Consider the following 13167-nt stretch of genomic DNA (forward strand, 5'->3'; position numbering starts at 1 on the left):
AATTTTTTTTTTCAAAAAGTATTCATAAAGTATCAATAAGAAAGAGTGCTTGTGTTTTTTAATTTTTTTAATAACATATTTGTTAATTTTTTATATAAAATCCTTCATTTCTAGATTTATCTACGATCAAGTTTGTAATGCATTAAACAGTGAATAAATAATTTATTCTTTGTTTTCTTCCAAAACATTATAAAATATTTGTTTCGTTCAGATTTATAATTTATTATTGATAATCTCGAGCGGACATGACGCGATTTTTCCGCGAGAAGATAAATGACGGAGGCTTCCGACGTAGTCGAATTCAAAGCGACTTCGGTATATAGACTGATGACAGTGATAATTGTGCCGAGTATAAATGACTCAATGAATAATCATAGACAATTAGAGAACGCGAGATAAACCGATGTAATGTCGTGCAGACTAATTCCAAGCGATCGATCTCGCGATAAAACTAACAACAATTTCATAAATTGTAAAAACGTCAAAAGCGTAAAAATTGTCGATGTGTATGTAACATAACATGAATATTATATCTATATATAATATAAGAAAGCTAATTTTTTAGAATAAACATCTTCTTATTCAAATATATGTACATATAAAGTTGAACAGTATAAAGTTGAATAAAATTAATTTATTCAAATATGTGTACAAAGTTGAACAGTATAAAGTCGAATAAAATTTTACACGCATATGAGAGTAGATACGAACGTTTCACTTTAAAGTGTCATAAAATCCGGCGTTTTTATCGATCTTTCAAGCGCTATTTTTAAGCTGATCGGTGTATCGAAAAGGAAAAGCGGCCGATTAAATAAGATTAGCCAAACGACAGACGACGCAGACCCTTTTCCCAAAAGACCAGGACTTGACACCGTAAAAGTGTCCACCCCATGGCAAAGGGGAATTTTCGAAAGAAAGAAGAGAGAGAGAGAGAGAGAGAGAGAGAGCGAGAGAAAAAGAGGGGATTGGGTGACAGAAAGAAAGAGAAGGGGCGACAATTGCACATTGAGATGCCTGTCACAACAATTTCGCTGAAAAAGCACAACACGCTGACATAATGTCGAGACACCTTGTAATTTCATTCCGGCGCATCTGTTGTCATTCTCACGTTACCCCGCGAACTTCTCGACTTCGTTCGAGAGTGCGACACGAGAGGCGTCTCGTAATGTGAAAAAGAGACTGAGGGGAAAAATAAAAAAAAAAAAAAGATGAACGTATTTTAGGCAACCCTTGCACGCGGAGTGCACAATGGAGCCTGCGAGATCCCCTGCAGTTTAGTACCGTTGCTAATACCGTGGTCGGATTTCGAGATCCAGGTAACATAAAAGAAAAAACGAAAAAAAGCGAAACGCGTACATAATGCTAAAAAAATGTTGCTCTCCTTTCTTTTCTGCATTTCACTGAATGATTTTACTAAATTTATTTTTTTTTTTTTTTAGATATTTCAGCTTTTATTAAATAAAAATTTACAATCTGTGACCATGCAATATATAATTCTTAAAAGTGATACACATTAAACTTAATAATGGAAAAAATATTAATAAATACTTTATTTAATTAAAGTTAAAGGATATTGTATGTTTAATTGTTCCCCTGAATAACTACCTAGCCTTGTAAAATGCGACACGTGAATCTACATCTACTTGCGAATTCAAACGTACTTATTTTTTTCTCTTCATTTTTCATCTTTTATATCATCACACGACTTTAAGATCTTATCACGATTCAATTCGAAGGAGAACAAAGCATGCAAAAAGAAAATTCTGAGAGATAAGTTCGAGGAAAATGCTTCTTGACAGTTCCAACCATCCCTTGCGATTGCTAAAGGAAAATCGTATTTCTAATGCTCGGGCGTCGAGGAACTCGTTGTTCCGTGAAATCGTGTTACTGGAATAAAGAATATTAAATTATTCTCCGTTCAGTCGGACTATCACTTCGCATCAATGTCACCTTAAATCGCAGCTTAAAAATGTAATTTTCGTCGTAAGTTGGATGCTTAGATGGTTCTACCAGTGGAAAATTATTTCTCGTTAATTACGAAGAATTAGAGAGAGAGAGAGACTCTTTCACGGAGTTTTGAAACGGAGCCAACAATTTTCAGACATTAAAAGGACGAGATAAAAATTAATCAAGCGTCTTCTCGAAATAATAAATAACGATTGGAGGTGGTCGGGGCACCGAGTGTACGTGCGCTCAGACAATGGATGACAAATTGTGTGAAAGCAAAACAAACGGTGGACTGGATTGAGCCGGCTAGTCGGTTCGGTGGCTTTGCTATTGTCATCAATATAGCTGCGCAGGACATAATCTGGCGATAGCAACGTCGGCCAAGAAAAATGGACTTTTTCGCCAGTGTCCACGGTCCTTTCACCCGAATTGCCCATTCTACTGCAAATTATATTCCACCCCGACTCGTCCGTTGTAATAATCTCGAGCCCAGATCTATCTATCGGTATATCGTGGTAGATTTGTCTTCCAGAAGTTTATTCCAACATGTTTAACCGTATCATTTCTATTTCAAGTAAAAACTTATCTCAAAGTGTATCTAAATATATCCGAGCATATTAGCGTGTACTGTGAATAAAAAAAAACCTGAAAAATTACACTGCTCATTAATGCGTGATAATATTTTGCATCTACCGCATAAAATACAAGCTATAAATATACACGCTTAATAAACTTGATCAACTTTCGCACGTTTACATTGCGTTCAAGACGACTTAAAGCGCACTCCAGACTAGACGCTTGTTGAAAATATCCCGAGGCGAGGTAGATCATCGTGTAAGGTTATCAGCGACTAGACGTAAACAAGGGGCATAGGAGGGTAACAGCGAAAGTCGCTTTGTACCAGGGGGAAGATCGGATCGAGGCCGTGCGAGAAAAGGAGCGCAGTAATCTTAGCGTAGCAGGACACCACCCAGTCGTGGCGATCGTAAATGTTTAATATCGTGATTAAAGGCGCTGGCGCCTCTCATTATTATTTCAGTCTAGAGGACATTTCGCTCGGTCGCTCCTCTCTCTCTCTCTCCGATCTCGTCGCGTTGTCTTGAGTTTCTTTTCAATTCTCACTTTCCTTCGTCGACTTAAAAATCCTCGCGAAAATTAGCCGGCTAAATATTTAAGGCACCCCACCGTCGTCTCTAGGAAGCGCGGGCGACGAAGGAAGAATGAAGAAAGCCGGAGGACACAAAAACCGTCTGTGCCAGCAGCATTATTATCTCTCGGCACGGAGGCGGGCGTGATCTTTATTTGACGGATTTTCGCTCTACGGATATCTTCATTCATCGCGCCCCGTCACTTCCCGCTGCACTTCGTGTCATCGAACACCCGCCACGACTTATTGTTCTAAATATTCTCTCTCTCTCTCTCTTTCTCTCTCTCTATGAGTTCACCCTCGCGTAATTCCTATTCGTCGTGGGGTTGAGAGAGTCAACGTGAAATTATTTCGGTATAAATTAAAGTTGCTACAATTTGGTTGAAGCCTCAGATTACTCCCGAAAATGAGAGATTGTTTTCATAGAGCACGAGCTCTTTAACCCTGGAATGCTACTGGGAATAAATTTGCAGTTCTATGAACTTTGATTTTATAATAGTATAGTTTTCATTATTAAAATTTTGATAGCTTAAAATAACATTTAATAAAATCGTTTAACATTAAACCTTATTATCTACATTAAAATAGCATTAGATCAATCATTCTGACCATCTTGCGACCTATAAAGTAAATATTAAAAAGTGTGAAAACGTTTTTAATCGTGTGAGTAATTTTCTTACGTTTCACGTAGTGTAGTATAAAAAAAAAAGTATGAGTACAGCATTCCAGAGAATTAAATACTTTCTGTACGAATCGAATCAGTTCTATATGAGTTTCTATCGATAATTAATCCACGTTATACGTATCTTTCCTGATAAATATATAATTACGCATATATACAGAGAGAGTAAACAACATAAATTTATTTTACAAACGTGAGTCACATCCTTGTTTTCGAGAAACAGGTTAATTCAATGCTGCCCTAAATGCGAAACTGCTTCCGTTCGTGAAATAATACCGCAAATACCGTATCGCTCGACCGATCGCAATAACACACTCGAAGATAGCTCTTACGCGGAATCAAAATTCATCCATGACGTCATAACGGATTCTATAGCTGGACGGAAAAAGTTGCGGGACAAGTTATTCCTTCGTCGTCGATCGCCCGTAAAACGTCCGTCGAAGGGCTCGGAGCGCGGCGCCGCTGACAATTGGACATTTAAATTCAGCCGGAAGTTACGCCGCTTGTAACTCGGAAAGAATCCGCGACTGCACCGGCGGGGGGTGCCGGCACTTTTATGTCGCGTCACGAATTCGGACAGCGCGGCGGCGAGCACTTTCGCGCGCACGACGAAAGGATATTCGTAAATAAAATTTTCGGCGAGGGTGACAAAATGGTCATACGCTCCAGTGCTGACCCCAGCCCGAGGGGGAGGGGGGGGGAGCGGGGGAGGGGAGGAGAGTCAAAACTCGATATCTATGCGCGGCGAGATTTTTTTTTTATGTTGTTTTCACATAGTTACGCTCTTCCTCGGGGACAAAATAGATACCCGGGATTGCCGGACAGGATATTATAACGGTTCAGTGACAGGGGATCCTGGCGAACTTTCTCTCTTATTTTCCACTTCAGGAGAATACTTCGAATACCGCAGGTTTAAGGCGACTCTATTAGATCTCGTCGAATCTCCGATGTTGCGACATACATATCCGATTTATACGTTTCCACGTGAAGTATTCGCTTTCGAAGAATTCGGTAATTTAACAATAATATCACGTTCCAATTTAATTCTCACACAAACACAATTTTCACACACTACATTTTTTTGTCGTTATATATATTGTAGTAACTTTATTTTCATATCTATTTTGACAAAAGATCGTTCTGTATAAAGTATTATAAAAAAAAAAAATGCATTTCAAGTTTTCTGTATTAAACTTAAAATGTTTTATTTAATAAAGTATTTATTTAAATCATAATAATTATAAAGACAGTCGATTAGTTGTTACTAAGTCATCGTTATTACACAAAAAGTTTGGAAGACATCTTTAGTGATATACTCGATAACAAAAGTATTTTTAAATTGATAACAAATTTTTATTATAATTGTATCTTATCGTGTTTTATCATATTAAGATAACGAAAATTTTTATCAATTTAAAAATACTTATTATCAAGTATATGAAAGACGTTTTCCAAATATTTCACGATAAATGAATATACACGAGTTTTTAGTTCAATAAACAATTTATGATATTAATTTGTAACATTTTTTACCCACTTGAAACATATATAATATACAATTTATTAAATGCATATTATTCATATAAAATATATAATATATATTAGGTGTACAAAAAAGTTCTGAGCTTTAAAAAAAAATATATATATATAAGTGTAAATATATATTTCCAATTGAGCAAGCGAAGAAAAATAAATCGCAGCTAACAAAGCTGCACGTATATACCGTACCATCGATAGAGCACGGACTACTACGCTTACGATCAATCAAGGCCGTTATCCACTAGCGTTTCTTGCCTCTCATACGACTCATCGACGTGCGATTACATTAGAGAACCAGCGATTCGCGCTATACGTTCTGCCTTATTGCCGTCGTTTTTTTTCCAACGATGATTAATTCCCACGTGCACAGCGCTTGCATTCACCCCACGGGGGGAGAGAGAAAAAGAAGGAGAGAAAGGAATAAAAAAGGAAAGCCTGTCGCAGTATATTTCGCACGATTATTCCCGGGTATATTCGATGGAGATAGGCATAACGTATCTCTACCCGTATGATGACGACGGCAATTCAAATGATAGCATCTTTCTTTCGCGTCGACTGGAGAGAGGGGGCCATGGCTCCATGCTCGCGGATACACGCGGAACTTTTGCATATGACGAATCGAAGACTATTACCATTCAATCTCTTTGCGCGGTTTCATTTGCATGCTATCGTCTCCCTTGTCACGCTTTACATACGGCCAGGGCCGTCGGTTGACGTTCTAAATACGCGCCATTTTTTTCACTGCGCGACGATCGATCCAATGTTGACAAGTTCGCGCGATTGTGTGCTTTCAATAAAAATTGCAAACGATACGTACTGAGTCGAGTCTTTTTCGACGATATGTATAAAAATTCTACCAAAAATAATTATTTAACTTCAATATACTAGTATTAATTTCAATATACTAATATTATAAATAGTATGGAAATGCACTAACATAAATATAAGTTAAATGTGTTAGAAGTCGTGATATAAACGAGGACGTAATATTGTAATACACGTAAGAAGTTTAATGTTTATTTAAAAAATAAACAAATAATATGTTTTTTCTTTTCTTTCATTCAGAAATTCGTATTGAGATTCGAACAAAATAATAATAAGTGTACAATAATGAATTGTTTTCTATGAAAGACAAAATAAATTGTCACGCACAAACGACTGTAGCAAAAAATTGGAGATGCCGGGGATCGAACCCGGGGCCTTTCACATGCAAAGCGAACGCTCTACCACTGAGCTACATCCCCGTTTTTGGATGGTCTCTGACTAACACAAGAGTAGCAATCTGTTTTATATAACATTGTCGATTATTTTAATTAATGTAAAATAAATTTATTTGCTGAAAAATTGGGTGGTTAAACGTTAAACACGAGCGTCTATACAGTGCGAATATCGCCGAGTGCGCCGAGTGATGATGAACGATACGAATCTATATTTCAAACGCAAAAGGTTGAATGACATCGCTATCTTGCGAGATATTGACCTAAACACAATTATATTACAAAATGTCCTAAGGGCAAGTACGTTTTAACTCTCTTATCAGTAAAGATTTTTGAAGGTCCCATGGTGTAATGGTTAGCACTCTGGACTCTGAATCCAGCGATCCGAGTTCAAATCTCGGTGGGACCTTAACTTTTGATTTTTCGCTCTTTATTTCACACATTCATTAGACGAAATTATAGTGCTGTTTTTAAATATTAATTTTACCACCGTAGAACAAAATTATATAAACTAATACTATACATATATTAAATACACGGCTACGTAGTCAGCATAAATTTGTGTGTATTACTGGCTACTGCACAGATAACGACCACATTACTTTAACACACCACATTTACAGTAAAGTGCCTACATAAGTTATTGTAATACCATCCTTGAAATTCCCTCTCGATATGTAACGAAATTATTAAAAAAATCGATAACATTGATATATAAGGTATTGAAGAGATACTTCAAATGTTAAAAGATAATTGTTTAAACATATTGTCTCTATATCAAATTGTTAATTTCGTTAAATAAATGCTAATATAAATACAGCATAGCTAGAATAATTAAATTATTTCGTATATACTATTTTTATGACTCATATAATTTCAAATCGCCTCTACTAAAAATCACCAAAAATAAAATCACAATAAAATAAAAAAAAAAAAGATTTGACAGCGGTGGGATTCGAACCCACGCCCTTACGGACTGGTGCCTAAAACCAGCGCCTTAGACCGCTCGGCCACGCTGCCTTCGGTAAGGCTTGATCATAACTACATATAAATGTAGTCTTTCTTCACAATAGATTGTATTGATCTAAAACTGATCAAAGTATGATTGCAAAATTCAAAATTAATATAAAAACAGCAACTATACGTAATGAATTACCAAATATGTCCTATTATTAAATATTAATACATAATCCAAACATTAATGCATAGTTATAAACTCACTTTTTATTAAAAATATTTTTTATTTTTGAAAAAATTATACATCTAATAAAAAAATATATTCTAGATTTTTTACTCATTTTTTTTATGAGAACACATTTTACTCAAATAAATCTAATCAGATATATCCCGATATACTGAAAGTGCTATATACAATAATAAGAGAACCATAATAAGAGAAATAATGCATTTAATATAAACACATCCCGTAAATGTAAGAATCATGTATCTCTAACATTGTTTCACATTCTCCCAGTACGTGCTATCGTATTGGCCTTGATTACGTCACAAGCATATCTCACGTCGCGTTGCCTGGCAGCTTGTTCTCGTAGTCAGCATCGTACGTATAATTAAACGTAGCTAAGATATTATTCCGTTACGCGTGTTTTCGCGTGCTAACATTGAATTAAATGGCAGCTAATCAATCGTCTTTATAATTATTACTAGTAAACGCTCTGTTGAATAAAACATTTTAAATAATACGACATGGGTAGCCTTAGTCAAAATCGAGATAAACACAGATTTTATAATTCGCGATAGCGAAATCCTAAGGTTAAAATTATTTTCGAATTGAAACAAATATACAATCATAGAAAGAAAAGATATTAGAAAGTGCCGAGTGCTTTAAAAGGAAACTTGATCTTGAAAGAGTCAAAATGAACGAATAAATTGGCCATCTCGCGCGCGTTGCAACAGCAAAACGTCATTATGGCGCCGCAAATCTCCTCTTTTATTTTCCCTTCCCGGTAGCGCTGGTACCCTAGGCGATAAGATCTCAATATAAAAATTCATACTCATAACGTGACTCCGCTGACTTCTTTTTTTTTTTTTTCCTTTCCTTATCGCGTCCCCGAGGGATCGCGGCATAAAGCTGACGCTCGAGAGCCAAAACGAAGCGCTTCGGTTATGTCGAAACGGCTGTAGACAGATCGATAAATTTGCGTGAATACTACTCGTATAACGTAGATAAGCCGGCGTGATAAACCGAAATCGGGTCTTGAAAGTCCGGAGTCTCTCTCCCTCTCTCCCCGTCTCGTTACCGTCGCGAGAGATACGACACCGGAAAATGGCGGAAGATAAATTCGTCTCCCGTTGATGCACCATGCTCTGACTATATTTTATAGCCGACACGCGGAATCATCTTCTTCTTTCTATTGTGACAGTGCTATTAATTATATAGCACAAAATGCCATCCAAAAGCAGTTTTTTTATCATATTATTTTTAGCATATTATTTTTATATGAGAGTAATCATCTGATTCTTTTACGTGCTTGTTTTTATATCCCAATTAAAATCACTTTATTATTAACAACAATATATATTATTCTATATTATCAATTGTTTTTCGATATATCGGTATTTGAAAACATTATATGAATATGAATTTAATAACAATTTTCTGAAAAAGGTAAATAAAGAAATCAAATAAATATTAAACGCAATAAGCGCGCTTATATAATAAATTAAGTAGCTTATTAAAACACTATTTATAAAAAAAATAAAGATTTTAATATAACAGTTTTTTTATCGCGGGTTTTTAATGGAATTACATATTTCAAGATTCGTAACGAATAGCTATTAAAAAATAAAAAAATATTAAACAATATCCATACGAAGCAATATTTTACAACAATTCACACTTTTTTCGCTGGGGTGTAAAAATACCTCAGGTGGCTATTCCCAGATGAAATTGAAAATATATTGAATTGAGTTTAAAAATCAGCGAAATAAAATTCGCTGCCTGAACATGGGAATGTATCGAAAAAAGAATTCCCTGCATACATAATGAAGAGAGATGCTCGTCTAATTTTCTGAAATCAATTACTTTCACCGCCACTTTCGCCGATAATGAAAATCAGTATAGATTTATACGTGCGTATCTCGTGATAAAATGAGGTAAACGCGTTTTCCTTTCGCATCATTTCCATTTTCTCTTCACATCACTCGACCGATCCCATTATTGTTTTATGGGGAGCCATTCGATAGAGCTCATAATATCCATAAGCGGCACCTGCATTTCCTAATAATCTCTATTACTCTCCCCACGAGTTGCATGATTCGACGAAAATAAAATAGATTTATCATCCTCCAATTGGCTCCCAACAGTTTATTTCGTAAGAATCGACGGCGCCTCCCTCCTTTGCCCCTCTATATACCCTTCTCTCTATACAACGATACATGCTCACGAGGGATTTTCTCTATATGATATGTAACACGCGAGACGTAATTCAGAGGGTGCGAGTCATCGAGATTATCCTCATTTCAACTAGCCGCGTAGCCGGAACGATATGATCGATCATTCGCGACGACAGCCTCGAGTATCGGACCAAAGTGGCGGCATGATTCTGCTAAACGCGATGCTAAACAGGTACTCTTCTCCGCCATCAAGTCGTCGACGTATCGTAACTTACCGTAATATATGCCAACGATATTATAAGCAACTCGCTGAAGAGAGATGATGGCTTTTCATCGTTCGATACGAAAGTCTTCGTTCTTTGTGAAACACGCGCGGTGCATCGCCAATATCTGCCGTTAATTGGTTAAATGGCTACAATTACACGATCAACAGGTAGCTGTTTCGATTTTCTACGTTCCTTTCCCTTTTCTGTGAAAGGGCCAGCGTGAAAGCCATGCTGCCATACGCTATGTAAAAATGAGAGATCCAAACTAAACGCTTCCAAAAAGTAACGTACGTAAAAACATTAACACGTCGTGTTTAAATAATTTTTTTTGAAGTTTAAAAAAAGGAATCGTTTAAGCGATATTTAATCCCTAAAGCCTTTTAAGCCTTCTCGACATGGCATACCTGGCTTCCTTGCTTTCCCAATACTTTTTTCATTGCTTGTAACTTTTTTATCAATAAAGATACATACATAATGCTTAATACTGTTATATTCATTAATTTCTAAAGTTTTTGATTAAAATAATTTTTTTTTTATAATATATATGTATATATATATTAATTTTTATAAAAGTTATAAGCAATCGAATGTCGTAATATGTTATTCTCGTAACGTAGCGTTTAAAGATGAAACATCATGAATAAACTTCTATCAAGTGAAACATTTAAATGGGAAACTTATTTAAATAATTCATATATGACTGTATTACACAATACGTGTCGTTGATTCGCAAGTATAATTGTAATTATAAAAAAGTCGATAAGTTCCAGCTTTCATTTTCAGTTATCTGCGAATTAAGAAACGCGAAGTATAAATTATCGCGTTAAAATCTCCATTATTTTCGTTCACCATCACATATCCATTTGTCTGTCGTATCTATGATGTCGAAATATTGAAATTTCGCGCAAACCGGAGACAACGATACTTCGGTTAACAGCGATTCTCGAAACGCCTCGTTAACGAAACGTCGCAATTTTCGCGGTGCCGCGCACCATTGGCTGGCACAATGTGCCATTAACGAAATGCCCGATGAATATATATCGGCTATCGATCATTACGAGGCCATGGCTCGCACGGATATTCCAGTAATGGTCTATCGCAGCAATAATCGTCAACATGTGCAATAATCATGTCGTTTAATGACAATTGATGCGAGCCGGGAAATGCGCTCGCTTTAATATCTCCGCGCCTATGTTTACCCCGTTGTTATAGCCGTGCGTATGCTGCGCTCACGCACATTGATGTGCCGCCCGCGCACGCGCGCGCGAGAGAGATAACGGATAGATTCAAGGGAAGGGTACTATTGTTAATATCAGATGCACCATTACGCGCGATCAGTCAATATTTTCTCGTAACTGACCTACGGATTCGGGATGCGCGCTCGAGTGCATACAGACTCTCCACTGTAGGCAAGTTCCGCCGCAATTGCACGCATCCGATCCGGCATGCATGGAAAGCAGGCCCATTAACTAACAGAGAAACGAGGCTAGCTCGATGTGTTTTGTATTCGTATTGGGATCGAGATAGCTCCGACACGGCGCTGCGTATTAATGCGAATTAACGCGCTGATTAAAAATATACGAAATTTTCATGAAATGTTTATTTAAATATTATCAATTAAATATTTAGATACTAAATATATACAAATGTAATTATTTGGTACAAAATTATTAATTTGAATATCATTTCTTTTATTTATTAAGTAAGTATTTATTTATTGTACGTAGTCGGCATTATACAAATAAATCGAATTTAGTATATCTTTTCTCAATGCGTGCAATCGTTATTTCATAATTTATTCTTATTTTTTATAACTGAAACAATATTCTGGATTAATATTTTATTACGGTATATTATACGATATGTATTTAAAAATTGTATATTAAAGTGGTATATTTGAGTGGGTGAAACACTGCTCAGAATAGCGCAAAAAATGTTTGTTTTTATAATTATCTATTTTTTTTTTAAGTATGTGTAGAGTTAAATTTATATTATTTGCGTCCTTAAAGGAGACAGAGGAATGTAAAAATAATGAACTTCTAGGTAATACTTTTTATTCTCCTTTTCCAGAACAAGATTGTTAAGGTAACAATGCGTGGGGTGCAGTAGCAGCCACCTATTTACTTAAAGGTTAAGAGTAATTACAACATTTACCACGATTACCACCTTCGAACGCAATATCACAGAGGCGTTTCATTTCGGAAATGTTGCACACGCCGATTTTGCAACTTCATTATTTTTCCACGTGGGATTACTTGCACAATGGGGAAATAATCGACAATCGGCGCCATTGTCTCGCCCACGAGTGAGGAATTAATCCGTCCCTGCCCGACATAATCCTCCTTGCGTAACTGCACAATGCCGTACTTACGGCGCGGGCGGGACCTCCGTCCTATCTGCCGAAACACGATGTATAGCACGTACCGAGCCGCGGAGCCATTTTCACGTAACTGACCCGCAGCGGTTCCGGATGCGCTGCTGCGGCTGGGTTAACCCCCGTGCCGCGCGTGTACACACGCGCACGCACACACGCAGGCACGCACACACACACACAGACGCGAGGTTACGCAGCTCCGGGTCGCGTAACGGCGTGGCACGGTGTGGCGCGTTACGGCGCGTTACACAGCCACAAATATTTGTGCCAGGCGAATCGAATTACATGGCCTGTGTTTACGTTCGTCGCTTTTGGCGAACCGGCTCTCGGTAATTAAAGTGCGCATACTAAAATATGCGCGACGATAGGTCGCTTCCTCGCTCGCTCGAGGGATTCATTTTTAATGGGGGATCTCGCGCGAAATATCGCGATGAATAATTCCTCTTCTCTCGTGAGCGGCGCGCGGAAATACCAAGTTTTCGGTATGCCTCTCCCACACCCCGCCGAAGTTTACGCGCGGTTAACGAACGCGTTGCACATAGTCGCAGCAGCGTTTCATCGCGGACGGAAGTTTAATTAAAAACGGCTATGACTACGTTCGCCCGCGAAAGCTTTTCGTATATATATATATATATATATAT

General features: G+C 37.1%; 3 non-coding genes across 3 annotated transcripts; 1 reads left to right on the forward strand and 2 right to left on the reverse strand.

Moving 5' to 3' along the window:
• Positions 1–6487: 6487 nt before the first annotated feature.
• On the reverse strand, positions 6488–6559 carry Trnaa-ugc. The gene has a single exon. It is a non-coding gene; the product is annotated as a tRNA-Ala (tRNA).
• Positions 6560–6869: 310 nt separating this feature from the next.
• Positions 6870–6941, forward strand: Trnaq-cug. Its single transcript has one exon. It is a non-coding gene; the product is annotated as a tRNA-Gln (tRNA).
• Positions 6942–7472: 531 nt separating this feature from the next.
• Positions 7473–7552, reverse strand: Trnal-uag. The gene has a single exon. It is a non-coding gene; the product is annotated as a tRNA-Leu (tRNA).
• Between the last annotated feature and the right edge of the window lie 5615 nt (positions 7553–13167).

The sequence above is a fragment of the Trachymyrmex septentrionalis genome, unplaced genomic scaffold (assembly GCF_001594115.1).
Source record: "Trachymyrmex septentrionalis isolate Tsep2-gDNA-1 unplaced genomic scaffold, Tsep1.0 scaffold29, whole genome shotgun sequence".
NCBI classification, from domain to species: Eukaryota; Metazoa; Arthropoda; class Insecta; order Hymenoptera; family Formicidae; genus Trachymyrmex; species Trachymyrmex septentrionalis.